Here is a 23140-nt window from a genome sequence, read left to right as displayed (position 1 = left end):
GGTGAAAACCTTCACAGGCACCATAAGGCGCCGGGAGATGAGAGAAAAGAGAGAGTCTCATTAGTGAAAACCCCTCGAAGGGCACTATGAGGCGACAAGACAGATCAACAAAAGCTACAACATTCGAAATGGACACTCCTTTATCAGCCCCAGCAAATCAGACCATCGGGCGAATCGATTGACACAAATAGACTGGGTCGGGAATCTATGGTGCACGTCATGATCACGGGGACCAGTCATATCCTCCAGATAAGTTCTTTTGAGCTTCTTCTCCCACCAAAATATTGGTTCAGAAAAATCTTCTTCTTTTTCTACCTTTTACTTCTTTTCCTAAATGCGTCTTGAAAGGATTTTTCAAAGCTTACTACCAGAAACCGGAGGGGAATTCATCCAATGCAGGATAATACAAACAGTCCTAAAGGCCGACCCCAGGCAATGCAGTAATCGCGCCCGGCAATTTTGGAGGAAGCAAGCTCATAAAGGGAGTGGTTTCAGGAGTTAAAAGCAGACTCCCACAGCACGTGCTTAAAGAGAAAGCAGAAAAGGGGATTAATTGAAAGCCAATCCCCAGCAGGCTAGAGACCCCAGCAGGCAACTCGACCCAGTAATCAATTATGAGAACATAGAGCAAGAAAAGGGGAAGAGAGAAAAATCGGTCGCCGGAAAGGCACTCTCTACCACCACGTTTAAAACTGACTAAATCCTTTTGTCTGCTGCAGGAGAACAAAGGATTGATAATGGCAGCAATACGCAACGCCAGGGAAGTCACCAAAACCGGGGCAGAAAATTTTCTGCCGATTGTCGAAAATTTTCTCGGAAGAACGGGGAAGCAATTTCAATACTTTTAAGTTCTAGGTCGCCTACCAGTATAATGCGGGAATACATTTAAGTTCTAGGTCGCCCACCAGTATAATGCGGGAATACATTTAAGTTCTAGGTCGCCCACCAGTATAATGCGGGAATACTTTTAAGTTCTAGGTCGCCCACCAGTATAATGCGGGAATACATTTAAGTTCTAGGTCACCCACCAGTATAATGCGGGAATACATTTAAGTTCTAGGTCGCCCACCAGTATAATGCGGGAATACATTTAAGTTCTAGGTCGCCCACCAGTATAATGCGGGAATACATTTAAGTTCTAGGTCGCCCACCAGTATAATGCGGGAATACTTTTAAGTTCTAGGTCGCCCACCAGTATAATGCGGGAATACTTTTAAGTTCTAGGTCGCCCACCAGTATAATACGGGAATACATTTAAGTTCTAGGTCGCCCACCAGTATAATGCGGGAATACATTTAAGTTCTAGGTCGCCCACCAGTATAATGCGGGAATACTTTTAAGTTCTAGGTCGCCCACTAGTATAATGCGGGAATACTTTTAAGTTCTAGGTCGCCCACCAGTATAATGCGGGAATACATTTAAGTTCTAGGTCGCCCACCAGTATAATGCGGGAATACATTTAAGTTCTAGGTCTCCCACCAGTATAATGCGGGAATACATTTAAGTTCTAGGTCGCCCACCAGTATAATGCGGGAATACTATTTAAGTTCTAGGTCGCCCACCAGTAGAATGCGGGAATACATTTAAGTTCTAGGTCGCCCACCAGTATAATGCGGGAATAGTTTTAAGTTCTAGGTCGCCCACCAGTATAATGCGGGAATACTTTTAAGTTCTAGGTCTCCCACCAGTATAATGCGGGAATACATTTAAGTTCTAGGTCGCCCACCAGTATAATGCGGGAATACATTTAAGTTCTAGGTCGCCCACCAGTATAATGCGGGAATACTTTTAAGTTCTAGGTCGCCCACCAGTATAATGCGGGAATACTTTTAAGTTCTAGGTCGCCCACCAGTATAATGCGGGAATACATTTAAGTTCTAGGTCGCCCACCAGTATAATGCGGGAATACTTTTAAGTTCTAGGTCGCCCACCAGTATAATGCGGGAATACATTTAAGTTCTAGGTCGCCCACCAGTATAACGCGGGAATACTTTTAAGTTCTAGGTCGCCCACCAGTATAATGCGGGAATACATTTAAGTTCTAGGTCGCCCACCAGTATAATGCGGGAATACATTTAGCTCTAGATTTTGGAATCAGTAGCCCCGCCTGAAGACGGAAGGTTACAACAAAGATCCCCAAGCAGGAAACAATAAAATTCCCAGCGCCAAGAAGCAGAAGGCTGCCAAAGCAAGCGCACATTCAAAAGGAAGAAGGAACGCGTCTCAGAAGAAGCAGTTTGGAAACGTTGTAGCATGCCCAGTATAACAATGTTGATGAAGAAACATACCACTGAAGAAACCATTGAAAGATTTAAAGAAGAAAGCCATGGTCCCAACAAGTCAAGCAAAGTGATGAAAACTGGCATTCAGAAAAGGCGAAGGACCATCATAATCTGCTAAGTTCACAAAATAAAGGCGTCAGAGGAAAGCGTTAGCCGACAAGAAAGCAAGACAACAAGAACAAGTCGGAGATAGATGAGATCTCCTACTATAGCTTAGCTTCTTTCTTCTTTCCTTTCAAGATCAATGTAACAAGGAGATCAGTGAACGGTAGCATCCTACAGCAGCATGCGACAGCGCACAACAGCAGCAAGCAATACAGTCACACGGTAGTCCCAGCTACCAAAATTTCCCGAACTACATTGACCTGATTCCTGTTTCAGCCCAGGATATGTAGGAAACCTCTGAAGCAAAGGTTCGGTCAAATCTTTTTCAAAAAATGCTTCACACGGAGTATTCGGACGGGCAAAAATCGCTCGCTTATCTTTGCGCGAAAACCCTTCGTGTCTTCGTGCAAAGAGGGGCAGCTGTAAGCACGTGATTTTTGCTTTACGAGCAATCGCTCCAAAAGAAAATAAAAATAGTGACAAATGATTTCGCTGTACAATTGTTCGAGTTTTTCGTGACATGTGTTGTTAGTCATTTGTGGATCTGTCCATTTTGCATTTAATCATTAACAAACAAAATACAAAATATGCATGTCAGGGTGATTAAACCATAATTCGGTCAGTAAAAGAAAATTCAAAAAAATATATGTGCATCGTTCGATCTAGGCTTTTAGTTAACTTACCGAAATATTTTTTGTGATAATTGTGTTAAAATGTTGCATTGTTGTTGGTTTTAATTTCATTATTTTATTATTTGTTATTTCATTTTTTGTTTTAAAAGAAAATAAAATAGAAAACAAAAAGAGGGATTGAAAATCGGGTTAGGCCCAGGAAATAAAACAAAAGATGGGCCCAAATCAGCACAAGTCCGGTCCAGACCAGGCCTGCCCAGGCAACTCCCGAAACGACGTCGTTTCAGGGACGGTTAATCTGAGCCGTTCATTTCCATTGATCCGATGGCCTTTATTGGCCCTCATGACCCGACCCAGTCCCATTTTTGACCGACCCCTTGCTTAACCAAACGGCACCGTATGGTCAAGCCTCCCCAATCCTGGCCATCAATTTTAATCAATCCAACGGCCAGGATTGAATCAGGCTCCCCGTATATAAACTCAACCCTTCACCCCACGCCCCCTATCCGAACCCCCCCCCCTTCAGGCATCTCCTTCCCCAAGCTCGGAAACCCCCAAACCCTAACGTCGCCCTAGTCTCCCTCGCCATTAAAACCGGCGGCACGAATGCCGGTGATCACCTCCTGAACACCCTCAGACCCCCTCACTCTCCTGAACATGGATCTGCTATCCATTTGCCTTGAATCACTTTCCTTCGTCTCAAATCTTCATTTGAAGATTTGAGTCGAACCCGGACCTGTACCAAATTACCCCATCTTCATACCAGACACTCCCTTGACCCTCCTCGTGACCAAACCAATCTTGGTTTGGTCCGAATCTACCCACAACTCCCAAAAAATCAGATCTGAATATCCAAAACCTAGAACACTAATAGCCTTGGAATCCGGCCGGTCTTAACAAGGGTTTGAGGTTTAATAGATCTTAACCAAGGTGTTCTTATGTGAGAACACCCTGGTTAAAATTTGTTCGGCCTCAAATGGTCAAAGTTGAGTCTGATTTGGGTCTGTTTGGTTTAAACATTTTTTCGGTAAGTTTTCCTTTTCCTTTGTTTAGTTCTAATTAAGTTGTCAGCATGATTTGTTGTTGTGAGTATTTGTTATGGTCTGTTACTTTTTCTGTTTTCTTCCATCTCTAGCAAAGACCTTTTATTTGGTCGATTGATTTTCTATGTGTGTGTTCTGAATGTACTCTGTGATATACATGTTCGTCGATTAGATTAATCGTCAAATAAGTTAACTTGTATAGGTTCCCAGTAATTGACCAAAGTTGTCCGAAGCCCTTTAGGTCCCTGAACGTATTGTTTATATGAGCGACTGATTATTACCTGTTATAATTAGTATAGTCGACCTGATAAATGTCGTCGATTAACTTCCTACGACTGATTGTTCAAATATTCTAATACGTACAACCTCACTTGACTGAATGGACCTGTATTATGATTTGAATGTTGGGCATTACCTATGAATGTTAGTTTGTAACTACATTGTAAACAATTAAAAGAACCAGGCTGGGGCAGTTCTGAAATCGAATGATCAAAGCCCAAAGTGCCATGATGCTGCAATAGGCAGGGCAGTAATAATCAAGGTTAAACAGGGGTAATCTGGGGTTTGAAAAGGACAGAAAAGATTAGTTTAAATGAAGCTGACAAGTAGGGTACTAATTAAGATTAAACTAATGCCAATAGGGAACAAGACATAAGAGCATGGGAGTTTAAAATGAATACTAAAATGAGCTCATAACTCTTGATTAAAGAAAACCAGTCGTGGGGAGCAAATGGCTGGCATCAAAAGATGCTTAAGGATGGGTTTAATAGGTATGGGCAGACTGCAAGTTGCAGGATGCAGGCAGCTTGACTGCACTGGGTTATTAGCTTATAAATAAGCTGTTTCAGGACATACAAAAGGGCGGGGAATTTTTAGTCTTGAGGCTGGAACTTTTAGTCGGAAGAGAGGTCTAGTGAGTTTAAAGAAAACTGAAAAAACATAAGGTAGTTTCCAATAAACATTGTAATCAAACACTGCCTGAAAGTTGTATAAGAGTGCATATTGGTAAAACTGTCTTGGCCAAGTTCTGTGGTTTGCATTGACTGAGCTGTTTGTGGTTTGAACTGGTGGTGTTGCTGCATTGAACACTCTGTTGTTGCTGTTGTTTCTCTACTCTTTCCTGGGATTGCTTGTTTGGTGCTCGATTATTTGCTGGTTCTCTTTGTTCTGGGAAGTATTGTTGGTTGTCTGTGGGCTGTGGAAAACACTTGGTTGGTTGATTTGTTGCTGTGTTGTTGCTGTGTGTCTGCTGTTGCTGTTGTTTACTGCATACTGCCCAGCTGATCATTCCTTTCTTCTTTGTCCTCTATACCAGGTACACAACCAATGCACTGTCAAAAAATGTAATTGGAAAAATGTGAGCATGAATACAAATGAAAGTCCTGAAGAATGTCTTTTATACATAGATTTGTACATTAAATATCCATGTAATGTGTAATAGTTTGCATTCTTGTTTAGATACTGAAGGTAGCCTGTGTGCCCAGTAGATGTAAATATGGGGTGATTGAATGCTAGTTTGTATATGTAGGTTAATAGATAAAAGGGTCTCCAATGCAGTAGGTTGTATCCTAGGTCTTGTATGATTAGCATGTCCTTAAATACATAGAACTATCCATGTTAGTTAATTTCATGTCCTTTTGATAAATTGTCTCCTTATAATTGACAAACCATTGCCTTAAAATAAACGGCGCAAGTCTGCACTTCTCAACCTCACGAAGGTCGAGCCCGGATCAAACGAACCAGCAGGCTTTCATCGGAAAGGCATTGGCCCAGGTCCAACCGATACTGTGTGGGCTGGGTTTGGGCCCACGATGCTCGATTAGCTGCCCATGGGCATGGCCATGTTTTTTTTTTTATTTCTGCAAAGGCACTCGGAATTCCGTTATAATAACCAGCAAGCATGTAATTGAATAGGGTCATTTTTATTCTCAACTAGTAGAGACAAATGCGACAAGAAACGTAGTAGCTATAGGATATCCTTTTAAAATAAAGCCGAGATGAGCCTCGACAGACCAAAACGCACAAGATGCGGGGCCCTCGTTAAATGTATATTGTCGAAGCATTTAGTTTCCAGGACGGGTCGTTTAGCAAATCTCACAACCCTCCTAAAATAACAATACGTTAGATTCTTTAGGACGCTCCTTAATAAATCTTACCTTCTTAAACCCGGGTGCACATTTATGTGACCCAAATCCAATTCTCAACGGAATCGAAATGTGTTTCTAATCACGGGTACATTGATTGTGACGTGGTTCGAGGTGCGTGTCCATGACGTTGCAAATTCATTTTTAATATAAGAATGAGATGAGCCTCACCAAATAAAATACAAATTGCGGGGCCCCCAGTAAATATTTGCTTTAAAAATTGTTTAGATTTCAGGATAGACCGTTTAGTAAAATTCCACGGTCCTACCCAAAATAAATACGCTAGTCGCTTTAGGCGCGCCTTTAATAATTTAATTTCCTTAAGCTCGGGTGCACATTGATGTGACCCAAATCCAATTCTCAACGGAGTCGAAATGTGTTTCTAATCACGGGTACACTGATTGTAACGCGGTTCGAGATACATTTTCACAACGTTGCAATTCTTGATAAACACAGTAAATGATAAAAGCGTTTAAAAGTTAAATTTTGCACATAAGTTCACACTTGTATAAAATCAGATAATCAAGCCAAATATAACAGTTGAGCGACCGTGCTAGAACCATGGAACTCGGGAATGCCTAACACCTTCTCCCGGGTTAACAGAATTCCTTATCCGGATTTCTGGTACGCAGACTTTAATATAGAGTCATTATTTTCCTCGATTCAGGATTAAAATTGGTGACTTGGGACACCCTAAATTTCCCAAGTGGCGACTCTGAAATAAATAAACAAAATCCCGTTTCGATTGTCCTTTAATTGGAAAAAAAACTCCCCTTGAGCCCTATCGGGTACGAAAAAGGAGGTGCGACAAATGGGGCAGACCGGGTTGACCCGGTTTGAAGTGGACCGGGTCATGGAGAAGGTTGGGCAATTTATTTGGGCCTGGGGTTGAAATTTGAAGAAGTGGCCCAATCCGATTTTCCTTTGTATTTTTGTTCTCTTTTCTTCTTTTATTTTTCTAAAACTAAATTCTAAAAATACTTAAATTATTATTAAGAACTAAATTAAGTTATAAAAGCGCAAATTATCTCCCAATAACAATTAACGCACAATTAAGTAATAATTAAGCATAAAATTGTTCATTTGGACATTAAATGCTAAAAATGCAAAAGATGTCTATTTTTGTAGATTTCATTTTTGTAAAACAAATTTAACTACTAACAAATTGTAGAATTAAATTCTACATGCAAAATGCGACATATTTTTATATTTTTTATTAATTTAACAAATAAACATGCACAGAAAAATACAAATAATTATTTAAAAATATCACAAAATATCACAAAATTGCACACCAAGGAAAATCATTTTATTTTGAATTTTTTTAGAGTAATTCTCATATAGGGAAAAAATCACGTGCTTACAGCTGCCCCTCTTTGCCCGAAGACACGAAGGGTTTTCGCGCAAAGATAAAGTGAGCGATTTTTGCCCATCCGAGTACTCCGTGTGAAGCATTTTTTTGAAAAAGATTTAACCGAACCTTTGCTTCAAAGGTTTCCTACATATCCCTGGCTAAAGGGGAATCAGGTTAATGTAGTTCGGGAAGTTTTGGTAGCTGGGACTACCGTGGGACTGCAATGTTACTGCTGTTGCATGCTGTTATTACTGTTTACCGATCTCCTTGTTACACCGGACTTAAAAGAAAACAAAAAGCTAGGCTAGACTGAAATTTGTTCTTGTTGCCTTGCTTTCTTGTCGGCTTGTGTTTCCTCCGGTGCTTTTCTTCCGTGAATTTGGGAATGATACTGGCCCTTTGCTTTTCTGAATACCAGTTTTCATCATTTTGCTCGGTCCGCTAGGGACATGGCTTTCTTCATCAAGCTTTTCGGCGGTTCCTCTGGTGGGTACGGCTCTCTTCATCAGACTTGTTATGCTGGGCATGATTTAATGTTCACCAGCTGCTTCTTTCAAGACGCGTCTTTTCTTCCTTTTGACTCATGCGCCTGAATTTGTGCTGGGACCTCTTGTCGCAACTTTTTGCTTCCCGGTGCTGGGGATTTTTATTGTTTCCTGGTGGGGATTCCTGTTGTAACCTTCTACCTTCCGGTGGGGTTACTGATTTCAAAATCTGCAATATAAGACTAAAACGTATTCCTCTTGTTATACAGGTGGGCGTCTGAAACATGAAATGTAAAGACTGAAATGTATTCCTCTCGTTATGTAGGTGGGCGCCTGACATGAAATGTAAAGACAGAAATGTATTCCTCTCGTTATGTAGGTGGGCGCCTGACATGAAATGTAAAGACAGAAATGTATTCCTCTCGTTATGTAGGTGGGCGCCTGACATGAAATGTAAAGACTGAAAAGTATTCCTCTCGTTATGTAGGTGGGCGCCTGACATGAAATGTAAAGACTGAAAAGTATTCCTCTCGTTATGTAGGTGGGCGCCTGACATGAAATGTAAAGGCTGAAAAGTATTCCTCTCGTTATGTAGGTGGGCGCCTGATTTCAACAACAACTTTTAAAATAAACGTCATTCCTCTCTTCAGGCGGGCTCCTGATTTCAACAAACAACTTTGAAAATAAAATGTCATTCCTTTCTTTAGGTTGGCGAGATTTCAACAACTTTTTTTTTAAAAAAAAATAAAGCGTCTCTCCTCTCTTCAGGCGGGCTCCTGTTCAACAACAACTTTTAAAATAAACACCATTCCTCTCTTCAGGCGGGCTCCTGATTTCAACAACAACTTTTAAAATAAACGCCATTCCTTTCTTTAGGTTGGCGAGATTTAAACAACTTTAAAAATAAACGCCATTCCTCTCTTCAGGCGGGCTCCTGATTTCAACAACAACTTTTTTCTAAAAATAAACGTCATTCCTCTCTTCAGGCGGGCTCCTGATTTCAACAACAACTTTTTTAAAAAAATAAACGCCATTCCTCTCTTCAGGCGGGCTCCTGATTTCAACAACAACTTCTAAAATAAACGCCATTCCTTTCTTTAGGTTGGCGAGATTTAAACAACTTTAAAAATAAACGTCATTCCTCTCTTCAGGCGGGCTCCTGATTTCAACAACAACAACTTTTTTTAAAAAAAAAAATAAACATCATTCCTCTCTTCAGGCGGGCTCCTGATTTTAACAACAACTTTAAAAATAAACGCCATTCCTCTCTTCAGGCGGGCTCTTGATTTTAACAACAACTTTAAAAATAAACGCCATTCCTCTCTTCAGGCGGGCTCCTGATTTCAACAACAACTTTGAAAAATAAAATGTCATTCCTTTCTTTAGGTTAGCGAGATTTCAACAACTTTTAAAATAAAACGCCTTTCCTCTCTTCAGGCGGGCTCCTGATTTCAACAACAACTTTTTTAAAAAAAAATAAACGTCATTCCTCTCTTCAGGCGGGCTCCTGATTTCAACAAACAACTTTTGAAAATAAAACGCCTTTCCTCTCTTCAGGTGGGCTCCTGATTTCAACAACTTTGAAAATAAAATGTCATTCCCTTCTTTAGGTTGACGAGATTTAAACAACTTTAAAAATAAACGTCATTCCTCTCTTCAGGCGGGCTCCTGATTTCAACAAACAACTTTTGAAAATAAAACGCCTTTCCTCTCTTCAGGCGGGCTCCTGATTCCAACAACAACTTTGAAAATAAACGCCATTCCTCTCTTCAGGCGGGCTCCTGATTTTAACAACAAACTTAGGAGGAAATGCCTCTCCTATAGGTAAAAACAAACTTAGGAAGAAATTCATCTCCTATGGGTGAAACTAAACTTAGGAGGAAATGCATCTCCTATGGGTGAAACTAAACTTAGGAGGAAATGCCTCTCCTATGGGTAAAAACAAACTTAGGAGGAAATGCCTCTCCTATGGGTAAAACTAAACTTAGGAGGTGCGTCTCCTATGGGTAAAACTAAACTTAGGAGGTGCGTCTCCTATGGGTAAAAATTTAATGATTTCAAAATAGGAAGTGTCTCATGTTAATGAAATCTTCACTTAGGAAGTGCGTCTCCTATGCGTGAACCATTTCCTTCTTCCTGAATTATTTACTTACCCGTGTTGTCTTCCCTCGAAACTGCTGGGGATTATTTTGATGGGGATGAATTTTCCTTTTCTACCTTACCCACTCTGGGTTGTCCGACCCTCTTGAGACTTGGTCGATACTCTGTCGAGAATGCTTCTACATCTCGATGATCCGCTGGGGATAACACTGCTGAGGATAACTCTGCTGAGTAAATATGTTATCTTACTCCTTCCAAAATTACTTCCTTTTAAGTAGGATGTTTCATTCCTCTGCAAACTGCTTCCCCTTTTTTTCTTTTTTTTCCTTTTTTATTCTTTTTTATTATTTATTCTTCTTTTTTTTTTTTGCATAGCTTCTTCCTTCGAAGACTACCTCCCTTAAGACTCGTTTTTCCTTTCCCCGAAAGGAACCGCTGAGGATATCGATTTTCACCAAACTAGTGTTGGACTCCTCGAAACCGCTGGGGATAACACTGTTAGGGAATTATTCACTTACCTGTTGGGGGATAAAATGTTATCAGCTGGGGATAACGCTGTCGAGGATAACACTGTTGGGGGATTCTGATTCCTTTAGAACTAGTGCTTCACTCTTCGGAAGGCTGTTGGGAATGATACTGGCTTTCTGCCTTTCTCAGCTTAAGTTTCATCCCTTTGTTCTGTCCGATGGGGAACAACTTCCTCCATTGAAACTTATTATGTTGGGGGCAGCAATGGTTCAAAGACCAAATGGGTATCTGACTTTTCAGAAAATTTTCTAAATGAAAGGAAAATTTTCTGCCCCAGTTTGACAATATCCCTTGTGGCATGCATTTCTGTCACCAATGCCCTTTCCTTTACCTGTTTCAAATCAAACAAAATTTGTTAATTTAAAACGCGGTGGTTGCTTGTGATACTCCTACTGGGATGGTTTTCCCTTTCTCCTTCCTTGCTCTGCGTTCCACAACTTGTTGGGGATGATATTATTTGTTGGGGATAATCCCTTTCTGCTGGGGATATCCCTCTTCTTTTGTGGCATAGCTCGAAAACTGGCATTTCCCCGACCTTTTAGTCTAGTATGAATTTCCCACACCAAGTTTATTGCTCTCTTTGCTCTGTCCACGGGCCTCGGCCTTGAGGTTTATAACCTTTGATTTCGGCAAGGATATCCCTCTTGACACTCGTCAATCCTTTTGTCAATTCCCTTTCGCTGGGGATATCTTTTTTTTTTACACTGGCCTCGCGCTTGTTCCTTGCATGACTACACCACTTGGATGTACTAGTCAGATCTCATCTTGCACAATTGGAAAGCTGATGGCTTATTTTGAAGTCAATTCACACTTGTTCTGACCAAACAGACTCGATTAGGGAATTTTTCTATGAAAGAAAAAAATAAAAGGGAACAGAATAAAAAGACAAAAGGAAAAAGATGACTCTTTAACAAAAGAAACTATAAATGAAAATCTATCAAACGCAAATACCGACTCTAATGGTCATGACATGCACATGTGGCCTATCCTCTACCGTCAATCATCTTTCAAGATCTTCACTTGACGATTCCCCATCTGATTCCCAATCTTATTCGACTTGTAGTGCCCGAAGGGTTTTCACTATCAAGCCTCTCTCATTTTGGTTTTTCTCTCAGCTTTCGTCGCCTTATGGTTCCTGTGAAGGTTTTCACCGATAAGACTCTCTCATTTGTACCACTTTCCAGCTGGGGATTGGGAGTGTTGTCGGTACGACTCTTTCTACTGGGGATTAGAGTCCTTTCTGCTGTGGAACAGAATGTTATGTTCACCGATAAGACTCTCATTTGTCTGACTTGGCATCTTTTGAAGACTGATCAGAAGGTCTTTCTTTGGACCGTAATATGGGTTTTGGATAGGGCTAGAAAGAAAGGGTATTAAAAGCTCAAAAATGCATCGATTTTGGGTTATTAATTACAACCTTCGGAACTAGATTTATTTACAACAAACGCAACCTTTGTCCCAGTTTCTTGCTTGGGGATATCTTAATTGATTTTTTTTTTCATTTTTCAAAACTATGACCGAGCCGTGAAGCGCCTACGTATCCTCTTTGAGGAATCAGGTCAAACGTAGTTCCTAATTCCTCTTTTTCTTCTGACTTTCTTTTGTTTTTGTTATCATTTTTCTTTTCTTTTTTCGTTTCTTTTTTCTTTTTTTTTCGTTTTGTTGTTTTCTTTTCTTTTTTTTTCTTTTTTGTTTACCTGTCACGCTTGTGTTTTCTGTTCGTTGCTACTAATTCCGAACGAGGGTTTGAAAGAAAATAAATAAGGCTCAAAAGGGGTAACGAGGGGTAAAGTGTTTAGGTAGCAGAACAAAATGCCTTCGTCATTCCCGTCTTCAAAACATGCCAAGTGCAAACAACACAATTGAACATAGATTTATAGTCTCTTCCGATGGTGTTGGACTTGACAATTATGTTAAACCTTTTATTTTTCCTTCGTCATTTCTAAAGCACCGTTGGGCGACACTTTCATTATCTTGAACGACCCTCATGCCAATTTGGCGAATCTTGCTTTTAACGGTTTTTCTTTGTGTTTACCTTGCCCTAGTTCCACATGACTCGAGCTCCGAATATTCTCAAATCGTCCTTATTTTTCGGGGTTTTATGATTAACTTTTAAGATTAGGCCCAAGCTGTGTGCGCATGTCATGTCACTAGAATCGGCACTGAACAAAATGATAAAAGGACTAAACAAAAAATGAATGGAAATAATAAAAGACAGGATTTTGTATTAGACTACCGGTGAAATGGTTTGAATAACAAAACAAACAAAACAAACCAGAACAAAATCCTAAAACAAACTGGACAAAATTTAAACAACCGCTATGATAAAACGGAAAATTAAGACAGTTTGACACAAGACAATATCCGAATTATAACCCTAATAATCCGAACAACAGAAATGACAACAAAATAAGCCACCACAAGCTTCTCTCTTGCTAACCAAGGAACGAAGCGTCCTCCAACTTTATCAAAAATTGGCATCTTAGTCACTGAGCTTTGCATCAATGCTGCCAAGACCATTACCAGCTTCAATACCATCAACCTTCGTCGACAAGCTCTCGATAGGGTTCGAGTGCTCCATGTCACTGTTATCGATCACAATCCGCCCTTTTGGATCATTTTTTCTACTTCCCTTTTCAGATTACGACAGCTCTCAATGTTGTGCCCTCTGAAATTAGAGTGGTATGCACATCGTGCTGCCGGATCAAAGTTTCTTGCGCGTGGATCTGGAGTATATGCGGGGAGCGGCTCAATCAGGCCAACATGACTTAGCCTTTCGAACAGACTTGCATAAGATACTCCGATAGGGGTGAGAGCCTTTTCTTGTTTCAGCAACCTCTCATTCCTAAATGCTTGATTGGGACGGAAACCTAATCCAGGGGGCTTCCGGTAGGCTTGTGAGGGTGGATGGGCCTTTTGTGGAGCTGGGTATTTGGACAGTGAAGTCCGTCCTTGGGAATCTCGTGGAGAATAGTATCGTTGGGGAAGAAAGTAGTGTTGACGAGTGATAGAGCTACTCGGGTAGTTAGGAAAACTACCATAAGTGGGTTGGGATGGAGAGTACGGGGGACCTTCCGTTATGGTATTGGGTGTTTGGGTAAGGATAGAGTTCAAGAAGCTTGGCGGTGGAGGGGGTGGTGCGTTCCCAGTCGTCCATGCCTGATACATGTCTGCCACGTGCTGTCTCAGCATTTTCACTTCTTTTACCAACTCGTTATTCTGTTCGACCAATTGTTGTCGGTCATCAGTACCAACCCACTCGGTTCTGTGGTTCTGAGTCATTGTCCTTTGACTTTGCATTGCAGGGAGGAGTTACCACAACCAACCACTTTTCTATATATGAACACAACAAAGGGAAGGCATTACGTTAGTGTTAGGGCTTTTGACAGATAATCATATATCAGAGATGGGATACACCTAATCAGTTAGACAATTGTGCCCCTCTGAAAATCTCCCACACTTTCCTTTATTTATTTATTTATTTATTTTTTTATTTTTTTTAATTTTTTAATTTTTTATTTTTTAGTGGTGGTCGAATCTTATGGAGATTGCCTACGTATCATGACCCCGCATGAATCAGACCTTGCGTAGTTCGGACCAATAAAAGATAAACAATAATAAACATTTTTTTTTCAATTTTCATATTAAAATAAACTGGGTTTCACAGGTTTGAAGATGACCTACAAACTCGAAAATCAAACAACCCACATATTCTAATCAAAAGATTTACAAACTCAAAAACAAAACGCCAGCTCCCTTTCTCCGTTTGACAAATGCATCCAAACGGTTATTTTTGCAAATGTAGCCCCTTCCAAATCTCACATGAATTTTGAGGCCGGGGAGGATTATTTTGACACTTTACAAACTTGACCGTTCTTTTACGAAAATAGCCTTTCAACAACTGAAAGATACTCTAAGTCTAATTCGGCAAGAACGATTTAAGACGCGGCCGAAGCTGGCTCGGCTTATTTTGACCAAAAAATTCAAATGGTATTCACCTAACCGCTGACTCTTTGTTTTTTTTTTCAAATTACAATGAAAAACGTGGTGTTGCAAACACGGCCCTTCAACGCCTCAGGGACGAAGATTTTTAAGGCTGTGTGGGTCAACTGGACCAAAATCCTAAACATGACCCAAAAGGTGGCTGTTTATGCGAAGTCAGTCTTCCGGCTACTCTTTCGGGAACATTCGGTTATTTTTGACAAAAACTGCATCACCCTGACTTATTTATGACTCTTTTTATCATTTTTCAAAAATAGAAAACTCAACATTGCAAACACGGCCAGTCAACGTCTCGGGGACGAAGATTTTTAAAGCTGTGTGGGTCAACTGGACCAAATCTTAAACATGACCCAAAAGTGGCCGTTTATGCAAAGTCAGCCTTCTGGCGTCCCTTTCAGGAACATTCGGCTATTTTTGACAAAACAGCATCACCCGACTTTTTTTATGACAGAATTAAAATTTGACATGTTTTTTATTTATTTATTTGTTTTTGGCAATTTTAGCAAAAGGTGGGGTTGAACCCGATGAGGGTTGCCTACGTATCTCACATCCGGTGAGAATCAAACCCGCGTAGTTCGGGCAATCAAGAATAAGTAGATGAACTAACTACTTTTTTTTTATTATTATTATTATTATTATTTGAATTTGTGAAAGGACTACTTTAAAAGAAGAAAGGAAGTATTTTTTTTTTTTTGGATTTTTGATTGATTTTCTTTTTAAAAGAAAGACTTCTAAGATATTTTTTTTTGAATTTTCATTTGTTTTTTTTTATTCTAAAGAAAAAGAATATATTTTTCAGAATTTTACCTTTAATAAAAGAAATGCTTCTAAAAATGTTTTTTGAATTTTGAATTTTCTTTTCAATTTTGAAAGAAGAGTCAAAACATTTTTGGATTTTTATATTTTTTTTTAAATAATTAAAAAAAAACTTTCTAAAGAAGTCGATAAGGGAAAATATTTTTGGATTTTTTATTTTGAAAATTGGGGGTCTAAAAACTTTTCTAGACTTTTGGCAAGACAAATATTTTTTCCAACTAATAAAGATATATATATATATATATATATATATATATATATATATATATATATATATATATATATATATATATATATATATATTTGTGACAAACAATGAAAGACTCTTTTTTATATTTTATTTTCATGGCAAGACAAACTATATATTTTTTCTATTTTTTTTTTTGAAAAACAAAACAGAACAACGACTTTTTTTCGCTTTTAATAAAACAAACTAATAAGACATTTTTTTTCTCATTTTCTTAAAATTTCGGCGGAGTTTTGATAGTATTTGGGCATTTGGCTTTTTTTCAAAAATAAACAATCAATTCCCTAACCGCTATTTCATTTTTTTTTTCAATTTCAAAATATTATTCCTGATATTCACAAGTCCGTCAACACACAAGTCCGAATCAAATTAATGCGCAAGTAGTAACAAGTAAGATGCATCAGGATGGTCATTGTCATTTTCGGTGCACCTGTCCTAGACAGACCCAACCCCTGCGTTGAGCCTCCAAAGTCAGATGCACATGATGCAGATAAGCGTTCCTACTAGGGATCCGGCATGTGGCTTTGTTATACTAGGTTCAGAACCTGGGTGTTTGTTCTAGACCTGGCTTACCCGAGCGGACAGCTCGAGCCGAGGAGGAGGCGGCAGTCCGGGAATACAGAAGCTTCACCGGCTTTGCGACTTATCCAAACCTCGTTCTAAATTGGGACTTGACACTATACAGAAAAGAAGTCGTACGAAGTACACCCTTCTTCATGATTCAGAAGACTCAGAGAGAAGATGGGTTTCGGCACAGTTTATATACAGTTCACAAAATATCAAAGTGGTAAAAGCAATTAGTTAGCACATTAAGCACAGATCATGTAACAAAATCAGATAAAGCTGAACATAACAATTTATTCTAAGCTCGATTTCTAACCCTGAACCAGTAGTTCTGGGTTATTTCCCCAGCAGAGTCGCCAGAGCTGTCATACCTCCTTTTTCCGCCTCGCGAGGGGGCGTAGGAGTTTTTTCCAATTAAAGGACAATCGAAACGGGATTTATTTATTTATTTCAGAGTCGCCACTTGGGAGATTTAGGGTGTCCCAAGTCACCAATTTTAATCCCGAATCGAGGAAAAGAATGACTCCATATTACAGTCTGCGTACCAGAAATTCGGATAAGGAATTCTGTTAACCCGGGAGAAGGTGTTAGGCATTCCCGAGTTCCGTGGTTCTAGCACGGTCGCTCAACTGTTATATTCGGCTTGATTATCTGATTTTATACAAATATGAACTTATGTGCAAATTTTATCTTTTAACCGCTTTATTATTATTGTTTTTAAAAGAAATATGAACATCGCTTAAAACACGTCTTTGGACTGCGTTACATGAAATGCACCCACAATCCGGAACACGTTTTATTTGATGTTTTGGGATTTGGATTCGGGTCGCATGAAATGCACACCCAGGCTTAAGAAAGTAAAATATTAAACACGCGCCTAAAGAGATTATCGCGTTATTATTTTGGGGAAGACCGTGAAATTCGCTAAACGGTCCTTCCGAATTCTAATTAAACCATACATTTTGTGAGGGCCCCGCAATCTATACGTTTTATTTGGCGAGGCTCGTCTCATTTTTATTTTTAAAGGATAAACCTACAATGACTATATTTTCTATTAAGTTCGTCTCTAAAATAAAAGAAAATCTCTTAATTATTTACATGCTGAAAAACGTAACTTATTAGTTATTAGTTTACGGCTAATGCGAATGGAAAATTGCGATCGAGTTTGTACAAAGAAAAACTGCTTTCATTTTATATTCTGTTATTCAATAATACTAGAACATGAGATTGACCATAATATCAAAACAGATTAATTATTCTCCGTAATTTAAACTAACATTATTAGATGAAGAAAGTATACATATGCAACCTCATTATTCATTAATCATTCAACTACATCTTTATACGAAGAAAGAAAAATTATATTCAACCACAAATCTAAACAGGAGGAATTCAACAGGAACAAAGCCTGATTAATATTTCATTTTTTGCTTCAAGCCGAGATTGTACAAATGTGTACCTGGAAACAGCAGTACAAGAACAAAAGAAGGAGAAGTCAGCAGCAGTAATAACACAGCAACAGCAGATTCAGCAACATCGCAAACCAGTACAGTAGGAATAGCAGAAAACCCAGGAGACTATAAACGACTCCAAGTATAGTGAAGAAGTAAAAGGCAGGAAGGTTCTGACTATTTCAGATCTTAAGCACACTCGAAGAGAAGCAAACGGAATTTATTCGAGTGAAAGTTCAAATTGCATTTCTCTTTTACTCTCAAAATGTTTCAAGTCTTTCTTTTTGTTCGAGTTCTAGTCCTAAACTCTCTCTCAAATCTTGGTCCTCTCAATAATGTTCAACCTCTTTTTTTCGTCCTCTTTTAATGTCAAGAATGACTCTATATATAGCAAGACAAGTCTTGAATTCCCAACCCGAAATTATTCCCCCAAGGGCATGCTTTTCCCCACTACTTAATGTTTTCTTTATTTTAAACCTTGTCCCCCATGCCTACATTAAATAAATACATCAACCCCAACCCATTATAATTTGCCCCCCATGCTTAACATAAACAAATGCAATATTCCCCTCCACTACATTATGTTTTGTCCCCCATTATGTTAAACAATTATATCAAACACCACCCCATTATATTTTGTCCCTTATGCCTACATAAACAATTATAATAATGTTCAATTACCAAACTACCCCTCCGACCTTATTGCAATTTACCATTCTACCCCTAAACGTACTGCAATTTACCAAACTACCCCCATCAGCTCTAAACAATCAACTAATCATAACTTAACCAAAATATAGTCAAGATGACCAATTTCTCAACAATCTTCAACAACAAATCACACGAACACGATGAACAATATAACTCAAAATTAATGGAATGAATTAACCATATTGGGAACCAATCCTGGTTAGTTTAGACCATCAATGGATGAGCAAGGATACAACAATACAAACAACAAAATACATGATTCAAACTAAATCAACAAATCAAAAACAAACATGAACTCACATTAAATCACTGGATTAAACATGAACTTTAAACAAAGATGGACATGAACTAAGTCTATTTTTAAACAACAAACATGACGGATTCACATGATTAAAACAACGTTTAACAATTTCTGAAAATACATAAAACACATGAAACAAATTGAAGAAATAATTAATTAAATTTCAATTTGAATCTAACAAACATTAAACTAACAAATTTTTACCTAAACAATAAAACAAACATGAAATAAACATGAAAAACAAACTAATTAAATTTCCATTTGAAATCTGAAAATTAATTCAACAAAGCACATGAACAAACTAAAAATTTAACAAAACGATGAACAACGAACAAAACAAGAATCAAACATTTAACGATTTCAACTTCGAGAAATATAAAAACGAAATATGGACAAAAATAAGACTCAAAACCAACTAACCGGGGATGAACAACGACGAACTCGATTGTATGGACTGTTTCGACAAACTCCGACCAAAGCTCGAACAAACGAGGTGGTGAGGTCCCATGGTGGCGGAACTACGTCTCTATCTCCAGGATGAAGCAGACGACGCACTGCAAACAAACTTGTTTGTTATGACAATGTCAAGCTGGGCAGCTCGCTCACAGGATGAAGCAGACGACGCAGAGGTCGTTCACGAAGCAACTCGTAGAAGATGGTCGTATGGAGTCGTTTGAAGATGACGCAACAGTTACAGTAGCGGTTCATCATCGCTGCTGAAACAGTGGCGGTTGCCAGAGCAGTAGCATCGACGAGCTCCCCTCGAATGCTGACGAAGCTGGAAGAAGAAAGAACGTCGAGGAAGAGGAATCAAACGCCATGGACGTAGCAGTCATGATGAAGTGGTTGTCCATGGCTCAACTGACCGCTTGGAAATAAGACGACGATGGTCGTTTGGACGAAGAAGATGAAGAGCTCGGGCAGCAGCAGTTTGGACGTGAAAGAGCAGAAGCAGCGGGTTGTTTGGACGGCGAGGGTGTGTCGACTGTTATGGCATGGATGGTGGTTGACGACGACGATGCAGCAGCGGCTACCATGGATGCCGAGCTCAAGCTTGAGATCGACGATGAAGGCAGACGCGGCGGGGTCTATTTGGACGCGAGGGTGGTGGAGCTTGTATGTGGTTGATGTGTGTATGTGTGTTGTCGATGGGAGGCAGAAGGGCTGCCATGGATGCTTGGGGGTTTGGTATTTTGGAGAAGAAGAAGCCAAGGGAGGGAGGCGGATCCTTTTCTTAGTTTTAGGGTTTTTTGGTTTTTTTTTTTATTTTTTGTTTTTGTTTTGTGTTTTGAAAAAAATGAAGAAGGGTGTTGGGTATTTGGGTTAATGGGGCGGACCGGGTTGACCCGATTTGAAGTGGACGGGGTCATGGAGAAGGTTGGGCAATTTATTTGGGCCTAGGGTTGAAATTTGAAGAAGTGGCTCAATCCGATTTTTCTTTGTATTTTTGTTCTCTTTTCTTCTTTTATTTTTCTAAAACTAAATTATAAAAATACTTAAATTATTATTAAGAACTAAATTAAGTTATAAAAGCGCAAATTAACTCTCAATAACAATTAACGCACAATTAAGTAATAATTAAGCATAAAATTGTTCATTTGGACATTAAATGCTAAAAATGCAAAAGATGTCTATTTTTGTAGTTTTCATTTTTGTAAAATAAATTTAATTACTAACAAATTGTAGAATTAAATCCTACATGCAAAATGCGACATATTTATATATTTTTTATTAATTTAACAAATAAACATGCACAGAAAAATACAAATAATTATTCAAAAATATCACAAAATTGCACACCAAGGAAAATCATTTTATTTTGAATTTTTTGAGAGTAATTCTCCTATAGGGCAAAAATCACGTGCTTACATCGGGCGTTCCGAAGGTTCGAGTAGGTCCGTCCGTCTCGTGATTTCAGACTTGTCGGTATGTTCGGGCGGGGCCCGGGAGCCCCAAGCGTCAAATGGACGAGGCTCGAGTGAAGTTGAGAATTTGGAGAAGTGTTGAAGCAAAGTGTTGAAGCATATGCTTCTGCCATAACCGCACCTGAAGTTGGCCGACCAAAGGTGCGAGACCGCAGAAGTGATCGTAGCCTCGCAAATGCGGCCTAGAGTTGATCAGGCCAAACCGCAGAAGCGGCTTCGCAGATACGGCTTCAAGACTGCAAAAGCAATCCCATCCCTTTTAGTCAATTCTGCGGATGCGAGACCGCAGATGTGGTCTCCTGACCGCAGATGCGGAAACTGCTGAAGCTGTGAACTTCATTTAAGTCGAGCTCCAGCCATTTTTGACCATTTGGCACTCGGGTATTGAGCGATTTTGGAGCTCTTGAGAAGGGATTTCCACATAGCATCGTGAGGTAATTCCATTCCCCTTATTTCTAAGTTTAACACTCGAGTTTTGGGTAGATTAACACCTAAAGATTTGGAGAAATCAAGGGGTTAGAGCTAGACCAAGGGTTTTAATAAAACTTAAATTCTACCATGAAATTGGTTATGAAATGGATTAGAAATCATATATTATTGATCCTTAGGTTATAGAGAACAACTTTCTTCGTAAAATTTCGGAATCCGATCTCTAAACAGTACTGATTTTTCCAAGCTATCCCTCATAGACGCTCTATGATCACCTATTTGCAGTCTTGCTTGACTGAAAGCGCTCTCTGATGCAACAGTTGAAGCTTGAATTGATAAAATATCCCGAGCCATCCTTGCAAGAACAGGAAAATGTTTTTCCCTTGCCTTCCACCATTCCAAAAGATCAAAAGAGCCGTCTGGATTCTCCTTTTCAAGTCCCTGAGACAAATAAACTTGAAGCTCATTTAGATGTGAAGTTTCATCATAATTTTCACCTTGAGACCCCCTGAACTCCGTCCAAGATTTAAGAGCTTTTAAGCCCGCAACTCTTTTAGACGATTGTGAGCTAGACGAAGTAGGGGTTGGAATAGTTGGCCTAGCATGCTCTAAGGCAAGTTGATAAGCATTATAAACTGTTTGAGCATTAATCTTAATTGAAGCTTTTGCATCTGCAAGTGTCGCAATTTCCTCATTTGAAAGATCTAAAGCCTTATAAATATTTGAATACCAAAAATGAGGACCTCCCAATTTCATTGTAGGATTTAGCATTGCAGCAAGACCATAAATAGGAGGGATAGGAAAAAAATATTTTTTAAACTTTTGTTTCATTTCATTTATAGCAAGTTCATAAATATCCCCACCCTCACTAAATTCAACAAACAAATCAGATAGTGCTGCAATATAAACTAAACAGTTTGAAATAGTAGGATAATATTGCCCAGAAAATGCATTTGTAGCAATTTGAAAATGTTCTAAAAAATCTAAAAGAATTTTAACATTAGTCCAATCTTGAGTGGTAAGCATTTCATCATCATCCTCACCACCTACCCGAGAATTAAACGTTGCATTAATTGGGTTTCTATATTCATATGCTACTACTAAACTTTCGTACATACAATTCCATCTAGTCGGGCAAGGTTTAGGAACCTTTCTTTCTCTAAGGCCATATTCATCACATTTTTTAAAATACTCTCTAAGTCTACTTCTACGGTTTGAATAAAAAAGCCAATTAAGAGTCATTCTAACCTTTTCAATTTCTATGTTTAATATTCGCATACCATCACCGACAATTAAATGATAAATATGACAAATACATCTAACATGGAAAATATTAGTAAATGCAGGATTTAGTGTTGTTGTAAGCATGCCTATAGCACTGGTGTTACTAGAAGCATTATCCATTGAAATTGCCATTATTTTATCGCTAAAGCAAAAATATCTACAAATATCTGCAACAGTGTTAGCTATAAACTTACCTGTGTGACGCGAATTAATTATTCTATATGCAATTATGCGTTTTTGCATTATCCATTCCTCATCTATCCAATGACTTGTAACAGTTAGATAATCACAATCATTACCACTTCTACCAATATCAGTAGTAATAGAAATCCGATTAGGTATATGAGTAAATAAATACCGCAAATATTGTTCATATTCATGTTTGAATTTATAAATATCACTCTTAACTGTTGCGCGAGGCCAACCTTTATAAGTAGGATTAAAAACTTTTCTAATATAATGAACCCAATTAGGATTAGATGCAAAAGTATAAGGTAAGCACATAACAGTAATCATCTTTGCTAATTCTTCACGATCTCTATTTGGATCGTAATATAAAATACCTCCGGTGACAGTGTTAATTCCTGGTTGAACTAGATTTGAACCTGTACTAGGGTTAACCGCAGAATCTACACTTGTCCCCTCTAGTTGCGCTTTCATTTGAAAAAATCTAGCCTTATCTCTAGGGTGTGTTTTTATGTGCCTAGTCAAACTACCCGTGCCGCTACGGTCTCCAG

The sequence above is a fragment of the Nicotiana sylvestris genome, chromosome 9 (assembly GCF_000393655.2).
Source record: "Nicotiana sylvestris chromosome 9, ASM39365v2, whole genome shotgun sequence".
NCBI classification, from domain to species: Eukaryota; Viridiplantae; Streptophyta; class Magnoliopsida; order Solanales; family Solanaceae; genus Nicotiana; species Nicotiana sylvestris.
This window is presented reverse-complemented; position numbering follows the sequence as displayed.